This window comes from Telopea speciosissima, chromosome 10, assembly GCF_018873765.1.
Source record: "Telopea speciosissima isolate NSW1024214 ecotype Mountain lineage chromosome 10, Tspe_v1, whole genome shotgun sequence".
In the NCBI taxonomy this organism is placed as follows: Eukaryota; Viridiplantae; Streptophyta; class Magnoliopsida; order Proteales; family Proteaceae; genus Telopea; species Telopea speciosissima.
Window position 1 is genome coordinate 47,071,105 of NC_057925.1, and position 18,714 is coordinate 47,089,818.

Genomic DNA, 18,714 nt, shown 5'->3' on the forward strand with positions numbered 1-18,714 from the left:
GTTGTAGCATCACCGGAGACAGTGGCAGCAGAGCCAGCAACACCAGAGACAGTGACAGAGGAAGTACCAAAAGAAGTAACAATTGATGTAGTCAAAGAGGAAACAGCTGTTCCTGAAGTTGAAACCCCTGTAGAGGGGGAAGAAGCAAAGGAGGAAACAAAAGAAGAAGCTAAGGAAGAGCCGGCAGTAGTAGAGAAAAAAGAAGAAGAGGTGGTGGAAGCAGAGGCTGTGGTGGAGGAGACTAAGGAAGAAGCTAAAGATTCCGGCGAGGTAGTGGAGGAGACACCAGCCAAAGAAGAGAAAGTAGGTGAAGCAGAAGAAGAGAAGGTTAGTACTGAAACTCCAGTGGAGAAGACAGAGGAGTAGGATACCATGGATGGATGGATGGATTACATATCTGAGTGTGACAGTGTTGGGTTTCAAGTGTCTTTTAGTTTAGATTTCTCAAGTGGTGGTTTGATTGTGATATTTGGATCTATTTAATTAAGATAAGAATGTAGAGTGGCGAGTGAGGGAACTTATTGGAAGCTAGGAATAGGAATAAATCTCTTGGGCCCACAAATTACATATCAGTGTCCACGTGGCAAACTTTTATTGGAAGGAAGAGTTTGTATCTTTTTTCTGCCATGTGGTGGGTAGTGTTACTTTGTTGGATCCAAGTAAAGTCGATGGATCTGGTGTTATGCATGTAAGTTAATATAGTATAATAATAATAATATTGTTATTAATAAAATATTACTATTATTCTGTGAATTTTATGGGAATGTTTCATCATTATGCAGGTTTATGCATTAGTTTAACTTTCTGTTAAATATAATGTATGGGCGTTGTTCTCTGTGCCGCAGCGCAAGCTATGTCCAGGTACATAGAGGTGGGCGCAATGACCACTCTATCTCCTTGAGTGGCAAATCCATGTTTCTAGGAGCAACTTGTGCTGCGGCACAGAGAACATTCTCCCTATAATGTAATATTGTTTAAGGGAAAAAGATCTCTGTCCGGGAGTGTGGCCTACCCTAGCACTCCCATGAGTCTATCTCTCTCCTACCCATGTGAAAAGACATCTCTGCCCCCTTGTTTTAAGGAGGAGAGAGATAAACACATGGGAGTGCTGGCGTAGGCCACACTCCCGTACAGAAAACTGCTTCCCACTATTTAATTACCACAATTTCGATCTCGATAACCATAAGTTGAGATGCGCAAGCGTGCCAAAATCGCTGAGACTCAAGTGTTGTAGATGCTAATCTGATTTCTTTCTGGCGATAATGAGTTGCACTCCTACCTCGATCACTCCAAGGATTTCAATATAGATGATTGAAGATGACCAAATTTGATTTTAATGGTTTTTTGGTACAATGGAAATACATTAACACGATCCCACAGAGGGAATGCGTGTTCACACGAATCATTATCCTCTCAGGTTCCTTGTCTGGCTCCACTCATAGGGGGGCGGAAATGATGACCTAACCCCCTGCCCGAACACACTGCTCGAATGAGGTTAAGTCGTCATTTCTGGCCCCTATGAGAGAAATCGGACAACCGTACCGGGCAGCAAACCTGAGAGAAAAAAATTTCTATTGTAGAAACTAAATTAATCTAAATTACTCTTATTCTTAAGAAAAAATGAAATTTCAAGTTTGTTGATTTGACAAAAGATCCTTTTCATTCCTTCAATTGTTCTATTCATGCTTGACGGTTCTGAAACCGATCATCTCCACGCCCTGCTAACAACAATTATAACTTTCCTCTTGACTGATTAAAACTAAAAACCTGATGGATTGGTCGTAACCGTATCAGATAACTATGTCGTTAGTCTTGGCCAGTTCTGAACGAAACCGGCTTACTTGTCTTTGTGCCGTCTTGGGCTCAAACTATGTCGGCCCTATTACTTTGACCGAAATTGGGGTATAAACAAATACTTAATAAATGAATCAGGACCGTTAGATGGTGTTTATGAACCATCTCTTATCAAAGGCCCATGGTATTGCTTGCTGCTCATCATGTGCTTTTACATCTATATTGGGGATCACATTGCCTTTAGCAAGTGTTTTTATCTTGGTTTTTGAGTTAAAAACAGAGGGACCGAGTTTCTCTTCACCGTGGATGAAAAAGGTATTTCATTATTGTTCATAATTACACTTGGATGGGTTGTTTGAAACAGTAAAAAGTATTTCAGACCATCAATATATAGGGAGAAAATGATGATAGTGATAGATCCGTGGGTATTTCCTTCATCCACGATGAGGTAAAGGAAAAATTTTGTCAAACTAAAAATGCCTATGAATAAGAATTGAACGGCTTGTGTGATAGCAGACAGTGCACAATCTATTTTCTCAACAGAAGGGAGTTATGGTAACGAATTAATTTGTCTTCAACCATGGGTTTTGACACTTTTATTAGATTAGGGAATGTTATTTTGATCGCATATAATAGGGATTGAGAATTAATGATGAATCGGAGTTTAACTGTAGAATCACATCACCTATGATGAAGAGATTCTTTCTTTACGTGGGGTGAAGGAAAATCCTTTCCTTTTTTATGTTTAGTTTCTTACACCACGATTTTTTTCGGGAAAACTTTTTTTTTGTCACACCACTATTTGCCATGTGGGAAATTGGATAAAACTGAAATTTATTGGAAAAATAGATTCCAAGGCTCCTCCTGCTCACATGTCATGTTTATAGTAAAAATGGAGTTGGTCAAGAGAAGAAATAAAGTTTTGAGAATCCCATGAAAATAATAATTGGGGCGCTGTTCTCTGTGCCGCAACGCTCGCTACGTCCAGGCACATGGGGTGGTCGTAATGACCACCTTGCCCCCCTGAGTGGCAGACCCATGTGCCTGGGCGCAGCCTGCGCTGCGGCACAGAGAACATTCTCCCATAATAATTTATATATAAAAAAAAAAAAAGACAATCGAAAAGACAAGGGAATATACCAATGCATAGGAGGGTGTATGAGTGAATTCAAGTATGAAATTTGATATGTTGTCGATAAAGAATATTTCCTCGATATCCATATGGTCAAAATTGCCATGTCACCCTTCCACATGGCAAAACTTGATATTGGACTAGAGAAACTCTTTAGTCTTGCCCAGAAAAAGGACTAAGTTTCCCTCCACCCATAGAAGATGGTTCACCTACCATCCTAGGGTTCACAAACTCCTCCTAGGGTTTAGTATGTTCCAAAATACCTTCCTGATACCCTTTCTTGCCCTTACACGCTCGGGGAATGGGATCCCATTCACCGTGGGTGGAAGGAAGCTTGGTCCTTAGAAAAATGTTCACTCTTTTCCTTTTTCTAAAGAAAAAAAAAAATTCTTCACCAAAATCAAGATTTAACTACATCTCATGGTTTTGAAATATTTCTCTTCTTGAATAATGGTTTTAGAATTCTTATTTAAAATGCAGGTTTTACGTATTACTTAAGAAAACTCTCGCAATTAAAGTATTAAACAGCACTTAACGGATACACTTAATGCAGAATTTCTCATTAAATGGATTGGGATGGGTTTGCTTGCTTACTTAAGCCCAGACCATTAAAATAAGGAAAGTTCAGTGGCCCACTTAGGAGCCCATTTATGGATTGGGCAGGTTCAGGTGACATTAACTATGCATGTGACCAGGAAGCTTCCTTTGTTTGGATGGATTTGCTTTGTTATAAGCCCAGAATGGGCTCCATTGATTCAATAAAAAAAAAAAGGAAAAAGAATGGGCTCCATTGATTAAGACCATAAATCAAGATCTTTAGTTATTTATTTGTGGGATTGTCTAAATAGAGGTGTATTTAGAACTTGACACCTCTTTTCAATCACCTCTTGTTTTATTCTCAAAAGTTATTATTAAAAACAAGGGGAAAGTTTTCATACACGGCTGTGAAAGCCGTGTATGTGAGGGTGGGAGTTTCAAGGCATTAATTAATGGGTAGGGGTTTATGACTTTTCCATCTCTTTGTGAGAGGGGACACAACCGTGCATGCTTACACGGCCGTGTATGAAAACTTTCCCTTAAAAAAAAATAAGGTTTTCAAAAAATTGAAACTCATTTTAATGCGGCATTTATTTATATGTGAGAGGACAATATCTACCATCATTAAAAAAATATGTTATATTAAAAGGGTAAAAAAGTAAGATTAAGAATGTCCCACATATCAATTTTTTGTGGCCCATCTGAAACATGTTGTTCACCATCTATTTAACTTTAATTTTTTTCCTCTCCTGTTCGCTGTCCGAACAGGACCGTCCTGTCCCCTCATATGGGGTGTGAAATGACGACTTAATCCCCTTGGGCAGTGTGTTCAGGCAAGGGGTTTGATCATCATTTCGCATCTCATATGAGGGGACAGGACAATCCTGTTCGGGCAGCGAACAGGAGACGATAACGATTCATTTAACTTCTACCTTGTATTCATAATGATCTACTTATTTTCAAAATTGTATACCTCTTAAACATATTTTTGAACTTTCTTTTTTTTTTTTTTTTTCCCAAATGGTGATATACATTTAAATTGAAACTTTGTCCATGAATAACATGGACAAAAGGACCACATATTCAGAGCCAGATTAGGTTCTTCATGGCCGAGCTTTTATATAGATTGCACATGGAGAGATTTCTGTGCTTTAAGTTTTGATGGGCTGTAAATAGAGATTTAGAAAGTGCAAACTGCAAAAAGGTCAAAGAGTAATGAGTGGAGTTGGAGTGGAATATAACTAGGTGTGTATTTCAATTCATGTTTTGTTGTGATAAGAAAGTGTCATAGAATGAAAAGGTGTGAAAAAGGAATTAGTAGGAACCACACCTTTATTAGCTGAAGGAGCATCACAAAGTTTAGCTGAATTTTTAAAACATGCCTCTTTGGGAAAATATGAGAGAATGTTGAAGATGATGCAAATTTCAAGGTCTTTGGTCTCTCTTGGATTCATGATTTTAGGGATCGATATTGGATCGGTTGTATTGATCGATTCGTATTGGTATCAGTTGTTGGAGTAGGTCCATCAAACCCGAATTTATTTGAATAAATAATTTAATTTTATATTATGTAGGAATTTCATTTTCGGGCTTATAAGATTGTTCCATGGGTTTTCACTTTAAAAACAGTTCTCGACTTGGGAGTAGGGATAGGACCGGACATCCTGTTCATATGGTTGTTACATTGTATTTCACTAGAAATGATGATTTCAGGACATAAATATAATTACACGTACATCATGTATGTGTATAGAAAAGAACCTGGTACAATTCTCACATGTATTACTATCTATGATATTAGGACGAGATGTGTACCCGTCACCAGTTGACCATTTGACCTGAGAGATCCTTATCGTTACGGTGTTACGTTGTTACGTTACGAGTTTTGGTACACCAATGGTTGAATCGGTGTATTAGATTTATAATTGTGGATCGTGAACGCAAGAGATAATCAAAATGGAATCCACTATTACCCTTGATTGAGAAATATCAAGAAGAGAGAAAGTATGTGATCAATCATATTGGAATTTGGATCTAATAGAATTTTTGTAAATTATTTATAAAATTTATTTTATTATTATCAAATATATTATTATATTATTTCAACGATGTTTGATCGTGTTTTTAGCCTCCAATTGTGATCACAGAATCACTGATAAGGATATATACGATGAATTGGGGTTTGACAATATTTAGTTATATGTCATATAATTCATCATGAGATATTGTTTAGTATAAGATCTTATATGTAAATTAAAATTTTTAATTATGCATGACATTTATTGGACAAATAAAATAGGTTGATTACCTTTTTAATTATAGTGATTTTTTTTCATGAAATTATCAACTATAGTTAAAGAGATATTAAATTCCCTTTTAGATTCACGTTTTCCCACATTGGAAGCAAGATGGATTGCAAGTCAATAACTTCACCAACAAATCTCTCATGCAGAAAAGGACACAGGGGGGAACCAATACTGCCCAAACTTTTCTCTCTCTCTCTCTCTGAGGTGTGGTGTGTGATTGTGTTTAGGGTTTGGAAACCCTAAATCGTTAATGATAGTTTTGTTGATCATCGTCAATTCTCATCGTTGCTTGAGTGAGGTGGATGCGGTTCTAAGGTAACCTATTTTTTCCGTTTCAAGAATTGATCGTCGTCAATTTGATCTCAAATTTGAATGTAAAGGTTCTATATTCGATCCGAATCTGTTGCATAGTCGGGTCACTGATTCCAACATTAGGGAGGATTGATTATGATACCTAGCTGATACCACGGAACAAGGAAGTAAACATTCAAAAATACTTAAGTATTGGTCTTTTGAGGGGGCAATACGATTCAATCTAACCAATAGCCGATCTGTATCAGCATCGGTATCGATATCGATATCAACCATGACCAATACACATGTCGATACCGTGAACTAAAATCCTTGCTTGAATTATATGATATAAGATTGGAAAAAGATTCTCTAAACTGAATGGAAACGGTTAAGGGTACATTAGCACCTCTATATGGAAAAACATTCCGTTGTTGCTCATTGTTGCGCTCTCTATGACCCTTGCTCAGATAACCCTGTATCTATAATATTTTACATGACAATAAGCAATATTGATGGTCTCTTTCGTTAGGCTATGTTTGGAAGACAAGAAAACAAAAGAAAAGAAGAAAAAAAATTTTGAATTGTTGAATATTAAGTCAAAGGGTGAGGGTACAGACATCCATCCCAACGTTCTGGTAAATTGTGCTCCTATTACCCAAAAAAATATATAAATTGTTCTCCTTCCATTAATATAATGACAGCCGATTTTTACGCCGCTTCTGATTGAGTGCTGTGCCAACTACAATTAATGTTTGTCTTGAGTCTTGAGACTTTTTATTTTTTGTAGAATTGAGTCTTGAGTCTTGAGTCTTGAGACTCTTGACTCTTGTCTAGACAAACGCAAACAATAAATGTACTTTAAATTAAGGGGTTTTGTCAAATGCCCTTTTAAAAATGTTCTTTTATCCAAATGCCCTTTTACAATTTTTCTAATTATAAACTCTCCCTTACTTTTAAAACAATGTAACAAATTAGTCTCTGTCGTTAGTCTTGAACGTTATGTGTAAACGGATTGATTTTTTTGATCAGTTTTAGACCATTCTACCCTCAGAAGGGTAGAGTGATCAAATGATCTTTTAATAAAACCCATCTAAACTAAAGAATAAAATGATCAAAATACCCCACTGATAAAAATTCATCTAAATTAAAGAATAAAATAACTAAAATGTTATAATCTTCCCCATATTGTTTAAGGTTTGAAACGGAAATCAAACCCTAAACCATTTGGGGAAGATGAACCCTAAAATCGAACCCTATAATCACCCATCAATCCCTTTAGGTAGAGGGGACTTGATTTGCAGGTCAGATTTTTAGGTTGAGTGGACTGTTCGGTTGAGGATTTCCGGCTGCCAAGGGTGGAGAAGGGGGAGATGCATGGGAGAGGGCTAAGAAGATGGTTTTGAAGTAATCGATCAATTCTGGCCGTTGCATCCCAGTCCGGATCCGTTTCGGATTGCTAGAATCGAACCCCTGCCATGTCGCTGACCAAACGAATCTTGTTAGTATACAAACTAAAATTAGGTTTTACCTGCCCGCTTCCTTTGATCTGAAAATAGAGCAGCATGGGAGAGGGTTAAGGTTTCGAATTTGGTTATTGATAGAATAGAGCATAGGATGCTCTGTTCACTCCATTTTTTTATGTTTTTGGTCTCGGAAAAGTGGAGTGGTGGAGGTGGTCAGAGTTTGCAGCGTAGGTGGGGCGGTGGTGTGCAGTGTGCACAGTAGAGCGGTGGTTGAAGAAGAAGAAGAAGAAATGGTGGGTCCCAACAGATGGTGGTCAGAGGTTGTAGCGAGAGTAGAAAGAAACGAAGAAGAAGAAGAAATGGTGGACCCCATGTCTTTATATTAAAAATTAAAAAACACATTAAGGGTAATAGGGTAACTTCTTTAATTTAGATAGATTTTATCAGAGGGTCATTGTGATCATTCTACTCTCTTAAGGGTAGAATGGTCTAAGATTGATCAAAAAAATCAATCCGTTTGCATATAACGATCAAGACTAACGTTAGAGATTAAACTATTACAATGTTTTGAAAATAAGGGAGAATTTATAATTAAAAAAATTATAAGAGGACATTTGATAAAAACCCCTAAATTAAATCTGTGAAGTCCATCCAATGTGGTTATGTGGACGTATGTGGCTACGTGGGTCCCCTGCCCCCAAGTCCCACCAAAACCATCACCATGTGCCGCTTCTCCACTTCTGTTATCCTAGTAGTCCTTCGATCCCCACCCATGTATATTTTTTTTTTTTTTGGTAAAAAGGAAGTTTACTAATAAAGGGGGGTGTCCAAGCAGTAGAATCATGAGGGGAAGGTTCATGAATCCACTAAGTGGATAACGGTCAATCCATCACGCACACAAGCGATAGGGTTTTCCTAGTCAGGACATCAGCAACAGAATTGATGGTTCGTGGAATATAAGAAAAAACAACTGAAACAAACGACATCGAAAACCTCCTGATATCAGATATGAGTGGCTCAGACTCCAGGTGTGGCTGTCCTCTACGATCATGAATCTTATCCACTCATGTATCTCTCTGCTTATATTTTGTTGCTTCAGCTGCTTTGCATTTTGTAAATGCCCTTCTCAAATGCTTCCAACCCTGAACTCAACAAATCCCAACATCAACCAATCTTCTTATATGTACTAATTTTTTTGGTAGATCTTCTTATTATGTACTTGGTATAATATTATTTTAAAATTGTACATTAGCTTTATAATTTATATTGGGATATGGTTTCTGTTGGAGAGCGTAACCCCTAGACGGGGCATGACTGGAGGTGAAAATGCTCACCCTATTGATGCTTCCAGGTGTGTTCCCATTGACCGTTGCATGTGCGTAGGGGCCACTCTCCCACATAGAGAACTCTTCCTCAATTTATATATTCATGGCAATATGAGCTAAGGGATTCTTTCTTACATTTGTTAGAGCAAGATAATGTTGCCTAGTCAAGTGGCCCCCGCACCAGGACGAGAGCCAATGATAGTGTGCATAGGGACATCATTATGGATGTATGGTATTTTTTATTTTACGAGGGTAGGATGATAATTTTGTGCGCTCCTATATGTGGGTGCGGGAGGCATGTGACAAGGCAACGTGTTTTTCCCTTTTTTTTATTATAATAGGGTTTTTCTAGCAAACGGCATAGAGGAACGCAGCACTGAAGTGTTGTAAAATAATTTCCTATATTAGATGACAGCAATGTCATTTCACATGAGGAAAAGAGATAGACACAGAGGTGCTAACGTACCCTACCCGATCGGCTAAGACAACCTTTTCCCATGTTATTATTATAGCTATCTAGATTAAATAAAAATCCATTATTTAACATATGAAGGGATATGTTCTTATATATGTTATCCCTACAAGGGAGAAATAGCTCTACTTGGTCTTGTAGGGGGTATATTTTCCATGCAAGTATTCTTCTAACTGTTGGATTAAGACTACTCATTTAAGACCCTTGATTTAATTAAGGGAATAAAAAAGACCAATTCAATTAAATCATTAATCAATTTATAAATGAGAAAAACTTTTGCAGGTAACTAGTTGTCATGGAATTAAAGTTTACAAATGAAAACTGATTTAATTATGGGAAGAAGAGAGAGAGAGGATTCATTTAGAAACAGGGAGGAAAGAGAGGGAGAAAGGTAGTAGACACACACTCCACGGTTCTATTTTTTCTTCAAAATCTTTCAAACAACTTCCACGATCCTTGCTATTTAAATAAGGTAGATAATTATCTACCTTCATCAATTATCTCCTTCAGTTTCCTCTTCATCCCTGATTCCTTCTCCATCTTGCTTATGAGATAATATTTGCACGGTTTTCACCATTAGTATAAATGGTTGGAATATGAGAAAGTAAATCAAGGAAAATATTTGCAAGATATTCGTGAATATAGGACATGTTTTCTTTTTGTTAAAATTAGAAACCAGAGAGGAGAGAGAGAGAGAGACGGGGGTGGAGACATCGTTGAGGATAAAGAAGGAATTTTTTGCAAGAAATGTGGAGAAGTTAAGGATATAGTTTGAGAATAAGGATAAGGAATTTACCTATAAAAAAATGGATAAATAATTTTTGAAGAAAATAATTATCTTCCTTATTTAAACAGCAATCGTGGAAGTTATTTGAATGAAAAATAAAATCAAGAGAGAGAGAGAGAGCGAGATATAATTATCTACCTTATTTATTTTTAACCCGAACTTCTCTGGGACCCCGGCCGGTCCCGATGAATTTTATTAATTAGAACAAAATAAGCACGAATACAAGAGGGGGGGATATGCCCGCCTTACCCCTGACCCTTACAGAGAAAATAATTATCTACCTTATTTAAACAGCAAAGATCGTGGAAATTGTTTGAAAGATTTTGAAATCAAAACAAGAGCCTTGGAGTGTGTGTCTACTACCTTTCTCTCTCTCTCCCTCTCTCTCCTCTCCTGTTTCTAAACGAATCATCTCTCTCTTCTTCCCATAATTAAATCAGTTTTTATTCGTAAAACCTTAATTCCATGACAACCGGTTATCTATAAAAGTTTTTTTCATTTACAAATTGATTAATGATTTAATTGAATTGGTCTTTTTTTATTCTCTTAACTAAATCAAGGGTCTTAAATGAATAGTCCTAATCCAACGGTTAGAATGATGCTTGCGTGGAAAATGCACCCCCTACAAGACCATGTAGAGTTCTTTCTCCCATGTTATAACTATAGCTATCTAGATTAGAAATTTAAGCTCCATTATTTAACATAACAATGTATTTTAGCTAGTTTACGTGTATAATTAAGGAAACAATGTCCCCTCTTAATTGTCTCTCTGTTTCATTAGGCAAAAAAAGAAAGCTTTCGTCTATTCTTTAAAACTGTTGGATCTAGAGGACTCAATGGTTGCTGACTTAATATGCAGATTACCAACAACAATTAGATAAAAGGAAATCTTATTCTTCTTTAAAGTGGTTGTCTAAATGACAACTCTATATGTGTATTTTGAACAAGTAATCTTAATTTGATTGCCCTTTGTCTTATTCTCAAAAGCTCAAAGGTAAAAAAAAGATTTTCAAAATAATTCAAAAGTATAGTTATTTCTATGTCATTATTAAGCATTGTTATTTTCTCGCATGTTTGTTTTTTTAGTATACATGTGAATGATATATTTTACCCTAAAAGTGAAAGGAACGTGTTATACTAAGAGAGTGTAAAAATAAAGTTACAAATTATTTGAGACCTTAAGGAATATCAATAAGAAAATTCATTATTTAAATGTTCAACATTTCTTCATTAGATGAACACAGATAAACACAAATTGAAAGTTGAAAATAAATCAATCCCCTAGTGCCGCTTAGGGTTCCCATTCCCTCCACTATTTCAATGATGTCTATGTCACTATTATTAACTAAGGAAGTATTTGAATGACACCTCTATAGGTGTATTTAGAATTAGGCACGTTTTTTTAATTGCCCCTTACCTTTTTCACAGAAGTTCTTTAAGATAAGGGTACAAAAGGGTTTTAAAAAATAATTTTAAAATGACATCATTATATGATTATCAAAAAATATCGTTGTCATGCATATTTTTAAGTATACATGTGAAATAACATTATTACCCTCATTGGAAAAAATTTATGTATTATATTAAAATGGCAAAAAAATAAATTTACAAATTATTTGATTCCTTTATGAGTGTCGAAGACAAAATCCTATTAACTAAGGCGCGGATCAATTTATGTCTTCTTTTCTCTTTTATCTTTTTCTTCTTGGGCTGGTGATCAATATGTGGCCTTAGTGGAATTGCTTATCAAGCAAGGGGTCTAAAAAAAGAGAAATCCCATAAAGGAATTTTCTTCCTATGTGAGGTAATAGTGTAATAACAAACATTCATAAACTTTGAGAGGAATGGACTTGAAAAGAGAAAATATAAGTATTTCTATCAAAATAACAGTTTCCCCAAGAGAGAAGGATTGCAATTATGTAAAACTCATATCCTTATACTGTAAATCAGAGTTTAAATATGAAATTAGAATACTTAGCAGAAGCTAAGCTAGGAGATTTAGATTCATCTAATATATGAAAATGACTATTTTTAATAAAGTGACATTATCATCTCACGACTATCAATTTTTTTTCACAGGACCCCACATGCCACTAAAAGAAAACATAGGGAAGTTGAAATCATCCAATCACATTGACTTCTTCATGGTCTACCCCTTCTAGCTTTAATAACTGCCACGAATTTGTTCTAATGTTCTATCAGCCGCACACCTCTCTTGTTCTTAGTAACTGATGGAAGTTGTCTTCACTAATCATAAAAAATAAGGTAGTTAATTGGATGAAGCCCAAGAAAAGCCATGTGCCGTGGCTGTTGTGTTTAAGGCTTAAATGCAATAAATATGTTCTTAGATTAGGGAGAGGGTTGTTGAGAAAGTAGCACAAGTAAGTATATCAATTTGATGCAACAAACGGTATCATACAGGAGAGGGCAATAAAATCATTTCATGTGAGAAGGAGATAGATAGATAAACATTGAAGTGCTAGCATACCCTGTCCCGACACAGATTATCATGTATTTATAGAATTAATTTAGCTTAATTTTTGTATCAATTAAACTATTCTCTCGATCTTCTTTAATAGAAAAATCAATTTGTTTGACAATATGAAGAACAAGGGTGTGAAAAAATAAGAGGGAAAATTAATCCCATACATGGGCCCTATTATTGAGATAAGTGAGGTCTATCTAAGTAATATCGCATGTTAGGATTTAACAAAACAGTAGAAAAACGAGAAGAAATCATACACAAAACACAATGATTTATGTGGTTCACTCAAGATGGGATACATCTGCGGTCAAATGATAAACCAGAACTTCGACTATTCTAATGAAGAAATTAAAAACCCTCACAGTCTGCCTGAAACATTTTAATGCATTACATAAATGAGAAACCCTAATTTTAAAAGTACAAAACTGCCCTCAATAAAAATGCCTCTAAAACTCGGGGACTCCCTCCCCCCCCCCCCACCCCAATCTTTGAGCAGGACCTCTAGAGTTGAGGAAAAGTGAATACTATTTCCTAGATTTCACTGAGATCAGGATTCACCAATGTCACCTCATCCATCAAAGTATCAAATTTAGTGGCAATCACTATTACCAGCTACTTTGTCCACTCAATGGAAACTCCTCAAACAAAAATTCCAATGTCTCTAACCCTTTAAAAAACAGGATTTTTGGCTTGCGAGAGCCTCTTAGAAGTTCTTAATCTCTAAGCAAATAATCCATAGGGTTGGTGTGGCAGCCTTACTTGCCCTGATTCACACTAGTTGTTTTCGATAGCTCAAATCCGAGTTCTTTTGATGTCAAAACACCCTACTACTCAAAAGCGAAGAAAGAGCACAAAAGATAAAAGAGTATAAATAGTCTATCATAGTCATATATGGCAACTAATTGGTTCTTGCTTCTAATGGGTTGGAAAACATAATTTTCCATATGATATGGTCTACTAGGGCTGGATTTTGGTGGTATGCCTCCCTTTGACATTATATTTTGATTGCAATGTTATTTTAACTTAGGGAAAGAGTTTGTTGGTCGATGAACCATAGAGATTCAAGGTTAAATAGGGAGAGAAAACCCAAAAAGAGGGTATTATCAAGATTCATTTAATAGGGGGTGGGTTTTATTCCATTCGAGTGGTCAAGTGTTTCAAACTATGGTGTCATTTAATTGATCAACGGACCAAAAAACTTTCTTCCTTTATTGTACTTTTATGTGAAAATCAATATTGAAAAATCTTATTTTAGTTTCCATGAAAACATACAGAGCAGTAGGATCAACGTAGGAGTGTTAAATTAATGTATTAAACACTCTCACCAACAAATCAAACGGTTGGGATACAAAGAAGGAGAAAACTACTTTGTGTCTCACTCCCATGGACCGGGCCCAGTTTCTTAGGTAGAGAAATGCAAATCAAACAGTAAGAAGATTGACTTGACCTCTATAACGAACCGGTTTTAAATGTATACGTAAGCAAGTAGATGACCGTTAGCTCGTGAAGCCGCAAGCGTCTTCGCTTTCGCTATGCATTGACGCGCTTTATTGACGACAATGGTCAGTCATTAGTCGCTGTTTTGTTGGCAAGCTCTTTCTTTCCCATAAACTTATAAAAGAAAGGGAATCTTTTCTGGGCTATTTTTCTATGGCTTTTTGCGAAATTGGATCTGAACAATTCAAGGCCCACTACCCATGATAGGTGACCCGTTTAACGCGTTCGTTGACGTAAAACGATCCTCCAACCAAATCCATGGCGACACGTGTCAGTATCCAAAAATTAATTTCACGATGGCCTTTATGCGCTTACTTCTCAACTGACCGGGTGACCGGTTTGCCACCTGCAAGCCTTCTCACTCATGAGTCTGATGACTCGAACTTGGCTTGAATTTGGATTCTTGGGCCAAGCTAAGCCCTCAATCATGGTCGGCTTTTTGAAATGAACTCAAAATTCCGAAGGGTCTGGTGGTCATGGTTCGTAATCTCATATCGGATCGGCCAATATCGATAAGATCGAATCAGTATCGATCGAGACCGATCCCAAGATTAGACCAATCATTTCCAAGTCATATGGAGCAGCAGGATCATAAAATATGGTCGGATAGGGCAATACGATTTGATAAGATCACTTCAGTGATTGAAGTTTTTTTGGATTTTTTTTCAAAGTTTTTGAGTTTTTAAAATTTTTAGATTATTTTGACCGATACCAACTATCCGATCTGATCCGATATCACAATGCCTACTGACCCTTGTCAATACATGACTCGATCCATAAAAAAATGACTTTTGGGATTTTTTTGACCGATCCAGACCAATTTGTACCAATCTGATACCAATCTGGCCCATGACTGATCCCTAGAATTTGAACCTTGCTAGTGGTGTTTGATCATATGATCTCCAAAATCACACCCACTCTTCACCAATGGTGATATGTCGTTATGATTGGAATTTAGTTTCATCATTCATTGGCAACCGTTGTTGTTCATCGCCTGAAATATATTTCTTTGATCCAACTAAAAGGTCGGATAAGGTGAATGAAAAGATTCTTTCTTCACCATAGATAGAAAGACACTTAATCCTAATATTTAAGAATATCAAGGCATGCTTCTTTTTGCTCAAACAATTTGAGGTAGAGTATGAATTATGGATACAATCTTAAAAATTTATTTAATCATCAAATTAGGTAAGTTAAAGTACAACTAAAATAAAAACAAAAAAATCAATTAGAAAATGTGAATTTTATTTTATCATTATCGAGAATAAGTGTACAATTAAATTTATTTATTTTTTCTCTCTAAGTCCTACACTGATACGTCTAACAAAATTTTCCGGTCTAAGCATCTATTCTTTTGGCCATTAGGGTTTAGGGTTTAGGGTTTAGGGTTTAGGGTTTAGGGTTTAGGGTTTAGGGTTTAGGGTTTAGGGTTTAGGGTTTAGGGTTTAGGGTTTAGGGTTTAGGGTTTAGGGTTTAGGGTTTAGGGTTTAGGGTTTAGGGTATAGGGTTTAGGGTATAGGGTATAGGGTTTAGGGTTTAGGGTTTAGGGTTTAGGGTTTAGGGTTATAGAATATGGTTTGGGTTGACCATGTGTAAAATTTCATAGTCAAATTTAATCATACATTTTCTCACGCATTTGTAACCTCAGATTGTTTGTTTCTCGTCAATAACTTACCCTAAGATCTCCTTAATTGTAAACCTTAAGTTTATTCATTGGATTTAAATAACCTCATTCGACACTTGGCGAACTCTGATTGAACTCAAGGTTTACAATTAAGGAGATCTTAGTGTTGCGTGTGAAAACCTCCGTTGCCCGGTTCGCCCACGGATGAGCTTGCAAAAAGAAGAGTGAGCGCAAGAGAGCCAATGTGGCTCTGGCCTAGGAATCGCCGACGCTCAAGTCAGGTCTCCAGTGCAACAGTGTACAGCTAATAAAAAGTGAGATGCTCATTTGAGCTCCATACCTGAGTATTTTTAGAGGGAGATGAGGAGGTTGGAGGAGTCCTAGTATGGTAGGAGTTCTTCTCTTTGAAGGCTCTATCCTATTGCGCAGAGTGGAGAGTTATTTTCGGGGTCGGACTCTTGTTAAGGTAAGAGTCCATATCTAAGTGTGATTCCGTATTGCGGTAGGATTGTAGCTCGATCCTTATCCCGCGATTCTCAGATTGTGCTGACGTGGCTCCGCGATTCTCGGCTAGCCGTTACAAAGGCTTTTGTGGAGGGCTCGGCCTCGGAGCTCGGCCACAGTGGTCAGCCTCAGAGCTCGGCCTCAGAGTTCGGCCTCGACCTCAGCTGACTAGCGTGAGGTCGGCTCGGGGTCGATGGCTAATTTGGGGGAGCTTTGCGGGCTGAGTCGTGGTGCTCAGCTCGGCCATGTGATCTCTCGAGGACAGGGTCGGTCCGACTTCCCTTGGTTCAGGTCGGTCCTTGGATTGACCGCGGCTCGGCCAGATGGCAGCATCTGATTGGTGGGGTAATTCTATGCCTTATCACAGGCCCCCCCACTCTTCAGGGGTCAACTCGGCCCTGGTGAGCAAAAGCTTTTTTCGCTCGACTGTCCCACATGTTGACCGAGTCGAGCTCGTTTTGTCGGTGATTTGACGTTGTACGGTCTGACAGTTGGGGTGTCAGTGCCACATCGGCCGAAGTCATTATGGCAGGCTCAAGAACTCAAGTCTTCTTTTGATCTGGACTGTTAGATCTTGTTGAGTTCTTCTCGACAGTTGGATCTTCTCTGTTCAGAGGCTATAAGTAAGCCACCCTTCTTCATTCATTCTTCACTGTTTCAAGTTTTTGACTGCTTGGCTAGCTCGGATTCTTCAGCTCATTCGGTGCTCGGCGTTCTTGGATTTCTAGTTCGTGCTCAGCTCGTCTCCAAAGCTTCTTCAACCAGTAAGTCCCCTCTGCCCATTATGTCAGTTGGTAGTAGTCACGCGGGCGAGGTGTTTGCTGGGGCGACTGAGGGTGCGAGTTCGAGCTGAGAGCTCCCTGCTCATTCCCCCACAATAGACCTGTTGGGCTCAACCTCGAACGAGCCTGCCATAGCCGAGCTTCCCCTACCCATGGAGTCCAACCTTGAGGCCCAGCCCATTCTTGAAGACAGAGCCGAGGGCTCGGGATCATCTTCGACAGATGACGAAGAGTCGGGTGAGGAAGGTTCTTCCCAAGATGGGGTCGGCTAGGTCAGCTCGTCCGCTCACGTTCCCAAACTTTAAGAAGGAAGTGTCGGCACCGTCCAGAGCACAGTTACTGATGCCGACCTTCAAGACCTCAGGGTGACTTACGCCATCCCCGAGGACGTCGAGCTCCGAGCTCCTAACCCTGGGGAGATGGCCTGCTTCATTCGGCCTGGCGAGGTGACCTTGTACGAGATGCCCTTCAGGTATGCCTTTAGGCTTCCCGTGCTTAACCTGGTGGATCAGATCTTGGACCATGTCCACCTGTCTCCAGGTCAGCTGGTGCCGAATTTATGGCTATCCGTGTGCGGCTTCCACGTCCTTTTTGGTGAGATGGGCCGAGCTGCGAGTGTGGCTCTTTTTTCTCGACTCTTTTTCCTGAAGAAGTCGTTGGAGAAGGGGTGGTACTACTTCACCCGCCGTACTGAGAAGAACGCGGCCCTGAGCCGCCACAAGTTTCTAGTCGGAACGCCGTCCTCAAATAAAAACTGGAAGCCTTGATTCTTCTTTGCTTCCATCCCGAACTGTCCCTTCCGGGCCGAGTGGAAGGTGATCCGCTTAGGTTACGTCAACAAGACCTTGCCCCTGACCGAGAACAAGCTGACCTCGCTCAACCTGATCCTCCAGCATAAGCCTTTCGATGCCCTCCAGCTCTTGGATAAGGGGTTCCTTCAAAGGTGGCATATGACCCCTGGTAGGAGTCCGAGCTGATCTGTCTTCAGTCTACTGTGGTCAGCTGGGGCATCCGAGCTGACCTGTTTACTTGGTCTTTTCTTTCTTTGGCATATTTCTAACATTCCGTTTCTCTTGCAGTGGCTGGTCACATTCCCCCAATGGACACGGCTCGGCTCAGGGCCAAGACCATCGCGGAGAGGAGGAGAAAAATGTCGAGAAGAAGTCTTGAGGTGAGTCTTCCAAGACATTGAAGGACAAGGTTGTGCTACCGAGCCCAACTGACATGGTGGTCAGCCTCGAGGTTGAGAAGAGCAGAGCCCCGCCGAGCCCCTCCCGAAGAGGGAAGGGTCGAAAGGATGAGCTGAGCCCACCGAGGGACATCAAACGCCAGAAGCTCTCTGTCAATCTGATGGGTGGTGGTCCTCCGCCCGTGGCCTCATCGATCGACGTCTCCCGGTACGTCCTGGGGAGGGCCTCAGCCAATGATGTCCCGCTAAGGCCGAACTGGCGCCTCTTCCCAGGGGACTCGGCCCTGACGTCGGCCCATGCAAAGGAATGGCTCGACGTAAGTCGGCTTCCTCCGGACAGGGAAATGCTGGAGAAGTTGACCGACCCCGAGCTCCTCTCCTCCCTGTTCCAAGACTTTAATATGGTAAGCTTTCTGTTCGGCTTTTATTGAGTGGTCCGATCTGTTGTGCTCTGTCTTGCTAATGTTCGGTTATCTTTTTCAGGGGTTTTCCAAGGCCGTAGAGACCCTCCTCCGATTTGAAC

At 39.0% G+C, this 18,714-nt stretch overlaps 1 long non-coding RNA gene across 1 annotated transcript; it reads left to right on the forward strand.

The window, feature by feature from the left end:
- The first annotated feature begins 333 nt into the window (after positions 1-333).
- On the forward strand, positions 334-14,173 carry LOC122641722. Its single transcript, XR_006329950.1, has 4 exons — positions 334-720; positions 5,686-5,690; positions 13,870-13,873; positions 14,163-14,173. It is a non-coding gene; the product is annotated as an uncharacterized LOC122641722 (long non-coding RNA).
- Positions 14,174-18,714: the final 4,541 nt, after the last annotated feature.